Raw genomic sequence first — 6000 nt, 5'->3', positions numbered from 1 at the left:
GCAACAACCTAAAATACTTTCTAGCGTATACAAAAATTAAACTGATTCTAGGTTATACCAAATAGATATTTTTGTGAATGATTTTTGACGGAATAAAACACCTTATTCACAACAAGCACTCGTCTTTTCATTGGACTTAAAACTCATATAATTGTGACTGGAGTATTGTACAGCCAGGGGCCTAGTGTCCGTTCTATTGAAAATACTTTAAGGACGGGTTGTTCACAAAATTTAAACATTTCAACAAATTTCAAAGTTAAAATTCATGTTCTGTGAATGTCCTATTCAAGTTCTGTATTACCCAATGAAATTTGGTTCAACAACCCGTCCAAGGAATCACTCTGTTTTTGGAATCCGGTCTGCTCGCCCTCTTTGGTTCTTAACATGGAGGGGCGAACCTATACACTAGTGACATCTGTTGGAGAACTCTAAGATCTCTAAAAACTATTATATTATCTTTAAACGGTGTGTGTGTGTGTGTGGGTGTATTGGTCGAACGTTACAGAACTGTTAATCTTTATATTCATATGTTTGTTTTTGTGAATGCTCCGCAATACCTTCAAGCATGTTTTAGAATTGTCCTGGTAATGTCTCAAATAAATGAATATTGCGCTTACATTATTTCGTACCTTAATCCTTAGATAAAATTAAAAATACACTTATCGTAATGAACCACTAGAGCCATTTGTGCTACGTAACTCAAAGTATTTCATGTCACTGTCTTGTGGCCTTCTCCACTTGTCCAGTCCCTATAATCAATTATTCTTCAGTCCTCAGACCTTTCCATCTTGCTCCAATCTTTCTATTCTCACATGTTTTTCGCCTTTAGGTCCGCTTCCTTTGGTAGGTACCCACATGATTAAGATTTTCCATGTCTTGTCATTTGGCTTTCTTCCACAAGGACAGCCTATCTTTGGGGCCCACATAATGTTATGAAGGGTTCAGTTCTTTAATCAAATATCCACTTGTTTTGTTTTCGTTTCTATTCTTGATTAGTTTGCTTCTTGTACTTTCAGCTCCAGTAGTCCAATGCAAGCTAGTATGAAGCGCGTTGTTCTTCCTTCAAAACTCTCATAAAATTTGATCATTTTTTAGTCATTTCTTCAATAATTGTAAATTCACTTTGAGACATTGATTGACTAACGAAATGAATGAAATTTATATAATTATATTTACTGATTTACCACTATTTTAATTAAAAATTTATACGTTTTTCAAAACCAAAAGTTCCTTCATCAGGATACAAATTATACTATCTACTGAATACTACTCAGTTTTGTAAGATACTATGTAAAATACAAATGTAAAAACAACTGAATAAATAAATGATTTAAAAAAATATTTAAATCTATCTATTTACATAAAGATTGTGTGGACGGCGTGGATTTTTAAATAAATCTGCAGTTTTATTCCAATTACGGATGAAGGTTTGCACACTTGACCTTCAGAACAAGAGAAAGGTCACTGTCTACATCGGATTTTGAAAAACTCGAGGCGTGACTAGGATTTAGTGAAGTTTATTATTTTATTACTAGTCAATTATACGACGATAATCCCAACACAGAGTCAACCAACAACTTTCCTTCATCGATATTTGAGACTTTACCCCATGCTCCCCTATTTGGACACTGTCCTTGCCAAGCCAATTTTACATTAATGTTATGGCAGTGCATCGGTCCTATTTGCGTATACAAATCTGATTTTATTGCCATAGATAGTTAAAAATACCTTAGACTCCTGTTACTTTAACAACCATTCTCGTGACCACGTTCCGGTGCATTCTGCCTTCGATACGCCTTATAAAACTGCAACACGAGTACCTACTACGTGTCATAAAATCAATTCCTCTGAGTACTTATACAATCCCGAACACCCTTTCTATATTGCCATGTAATTTGACGAACCTTCAACATAGGGTCCAATAGTTTAAATTATAATGTCTAAATTTTATATCGTATTAGTTTACCTTTTTGATGAGGTTGTTTCAACTTGGTGTGATGTTTTGTTTGATATGGATCAATATAGGCCCATTCAGTTCTAGATATAACGGAAACCTGAAGCAGAATGAAAGTTTCAATAAAAATACCGTCAGGCATTGGACAGAATGTCGTGACGTCATTTTTTATGTACCTACATAGTACATAATGTTATTGAGAAGGTATCGGCAGTTCAAATTAGAAGATCATACAAATTTGTTGACTGATATTGAAGTATTGGAGGCAGTACACGAAGTGAATATTTAGTAATCTTTTTAGATATATACTTCCAGAAAACTAAACTACATAAGACTCTTATAGAATTTCACACAAAGTGGTTTGTGACCCAAAATATCTTTAAAAAAAAACAACAACCGCTGTGCTGGCGGTTTATGACGCTATTTTATACAAGGCACCTTTAGTTCACAGGTTTAAATAAGTTTATGCAATCAAAGGTCGAGAAAATGATAAGAAACGATTATATTTTTGCGTCGCGCAAGGTGAAAATGAGAATTAATTTTTTTTGTAATTATTTTTAAGAATACACAAAGTAATTGAAGATATATATTTTTTATTTTTTACAGAACTTGTAACAACAAACAAAGCTAGTACAAGAAAGCGCAGAAACGTAGGATAATTAATTATAATCTAAATATACATATGGAATATAATTAAAAGACCACAAGTACCTACGAAAATGATAATACTTATGGAAAAAAGTGTAAAAATTTTCAGAATGAATCAATTTACAATTAATCAGCAAAAAATATATAACATATTAATAAATAATAAACATATACAGTATACATATGAGGTAGTTAAAAACTTTTCAGATGATATCAAAATGACTTTTGGTTTAGATAAATGTAGAACGATCCATATAGAGAAAGGCAAAATTGTAGATGGGGACGAGAGTATATTTAAAAATTTCCAAATTACTAGTATGAAAAGGGATGAGGTTTATAAGTATTTAGGATACCCACAATCAAATAGATTAGACCATAGTAGTATTAAAAATGATATTAGGATTAAATTTCAAACTAGGATCAGGAAAATTTTAAAATGCAATCTATCTGCTAAAAATTTAGTAAAAGCAATAAATACTTGGGCAATACCTCTATTAACGTACTCATTTGGCATAATTAAATGGTCTAATACAGATTTAGATAACTTAGAAAGATTAATTAGAACTACGCTAACAAAGTTTAATTGCCATCATCCAAATTCAGCTATAGAACGAGTTAATTTACCTAGAAATTTAGGAGGTAGAGGTATAGTCAAAATAACTTCTTTGAAACATAATCAGGTAGAAATGCTAAGAACTTTTTTCCATAGGAAAGCTCATAGCTCAGAAATGCACAAAATAATTTGCAAGGCAGATAGAAATATTACACCTTTAAATTTATACGATGAGAATGCCAACATTTTTATAAATCCCAACCAGGAATTATTAGATTCCTGGTCAAATAAAATTTTACACGCAAAACACTTCAATTATCTCAACCAAACGTATGTTGACAAAATTTCGTCAAACAAATGGTTGAGTATTGGAGAGTTGAGCGCAGAAATAGAAGGATTTATGCTTGCCATTCAGGATAGAGTCATTAATACTAAAAATTATAGAAAGCATATAATCAAAGATACAAATCAAATTGATGATTTGTGTAGAAAATGTTTGACTTTTCCGGAAACTATAGAACATATTATATCGGGATGTTCTATATTAGCACCGTCCGAGTATACATTTAGGCACAATCAAGTTTTAAAAATAATTCACCAAAATTTGGTAATTAAACATAACTTGATTGACTGCCGTAATGTAGTACCATATTATGAATACGAACCAAATTCATTTTTAGAAAACGAATTTTATAAAATATATTATGATAAAACTATACTAACAGACCGAGCGATTAGTCATAATAGACCCGATATAGTTTTACATGACAAAATTAAAAAAATAACTTATATCATTGATGTCGCTATTCCAAATTCCTGTAATATTCAAAAATCTGTTAGTGAAAAAATAAGAAAATACACAGATTTAGGAAATGAAATAAAAAGAATTTGGCATTCTCAGACTATAAAAATATTACCATTCGTTATTTCGGCTACTGGCATTATACCTAGCTCTCTAATTAAAAATTTAGGCGTATTAGATCTATCAAAAAAATTATATATAAAGATGCAAAAGTCGGTCATTTTGAATACATGTAGGATAACAAAAGATTTTTTAAATATTTATGTTGAGGGATCAGTAGGATTTATAGGCCCTGTTAGAAGTTCTACCGAGCCGAACCCTCTGATATGAAAATATCTGGAGACGGTGAATTATTTTCCCATTTGATCTCTGGTGATTTGACATGTTGTTCTTGTATTGTTTTGTATTTATTTTGCTTATATAATGCACTTACATAATGTTGATTGACTAGATGATCATTTGTGGAAAAGTGAGTGGAAGGGTTAAGTTTTTCCTTTGGGGAAGATTTAACCCGGACAACTAAATCGGAAGTTCAAAATAAAAATAAAAGAAATTATAGCAGAGTAAAGAGTCTAACGAGTTAGCCCAAACTCAAAAAAATTAAATAAACATCATTTTAAAAGTTTATTGATACCTTTTAGGTACTTTTAAAGTGGAAATACTTGTTTCTAGTTTAGAATTAACAGGAAATTTCAATGTTTAACTCCAATATGGATAGAAGGTTTTCGCGAGGTTAACGTCATTATAATCATTGGTGTTTCGAGCTTTTGAGAGTCTTCTTTTCCACCAGTAAACTCCTCCGCTACTGTCGGTATTCTCCTGTCTTCCTTCACACCAACCTTATAAGGTAAACTCCTCCGCTACTGTCGGTATTCTCCTGTCTTCCTTCACACCAACCTTATAAGGTAAACTCCTCCGCTACTGTCGGTATTCTCTTGTCTTCCTTCACACCAACCTTATAAGGTAAACTCCTCCGCTACTGTCGGTATTCTCCTGTCTTCCTTCACACCAACCTTATAAGGTAAACTCCTCCGCTACTGTCGGTATTCTCCTGTCTTCCTTCACACCAACCTTATAAGGTAAACTCCTCCGCTACTGTCGGTATTCTCCTGTCTTCCTTCACACCAACCTTATAAGGTAAACTCCTCCGCTACTGTCGGTATTCTCCTGTCTTCCTTCACACCAACCTTATAAGGTAAACTCCTCCGCTACTGTCGGTATTCTCCTGTCTTCCTTCACACCAACCTTATAAGGTAAACTCCTCCGCTACTGTCGGTATTCTCCTGTCTTCCTTCACACCAACCTGCAGACTAATTATAAAGAAGCCTCTTTGGTGGTGTGTTGTATTCATCTTTGCTTGATGAAACATGCCCTGTCTTGCTGAGCTGTCCCAGACGATAATATTTCGTTTGACCATTGTAGAAATTATTTAAGTGACATGTGTTGATCAATCCATTTCAACTTCCTCCTCGAAGGAAGAAATTCGGATGGAAGAACTCATTGCAATACCTATTATCTTACTTAACATAGCAAAACTGTTACGAGTTGATATAGCGTAAGTAAATAAATCATAAAAAGCAAGAATATACTCGTATACTGGACAGGAGTGGAAGAAGCCAGAAATGTGAATGATTTGGTCAATAGCCCATAAAATTGTAACCCGGAGACGTATTTAGCTTCCATACGAGATAATATGCGCAAACACAATCTGACAAATCAACAATTGCGAACCTTTCACAATAAGTCGGCACACACACTCTCGGCACCTTATTGTGTATGCACGACCCAACCTTATATTGGCATAACCAATTACGAGTACATGCAACGTTCTGGGCAATAAGGTACTCAGTAGGTTCTCTGGTACGGTGCCGGATTTAGTTATGATGAAGAAGGATTTTTATTTTTTATTTTATTTTATTTTATTTTATTTGGAAAACAAACAGTTATACAAATATATTTTAATACAAATCATTTTTACCAAGTTGCATAAACCAGTAAAGTTTCCACAGAAGAACTGTTAAAATTTAAGGACTTAATGTTATT

The sequence above is a fragment of the Hesperophylax consimilis genome, chromosome 22 (assembly GCF_061612785.1).
Source record: "Hesperophylax consimilis isolate HC1 chromosome 22, BYU_Hcon_1.0, whole genome shotgun sequence".
Taxonomy (NCBI): domain Eukaryota; kingdom Metazoa; phylum Arthropoda; class Insecta; order Trichoptera; family Limnephilidae; genus Hesperophylax; species Hesperophylax consimilis.
The sequence above is the reverse complement of the archived record's forward strand: the minus strand, read 5'-3'. Positions refer to the sequence as shown.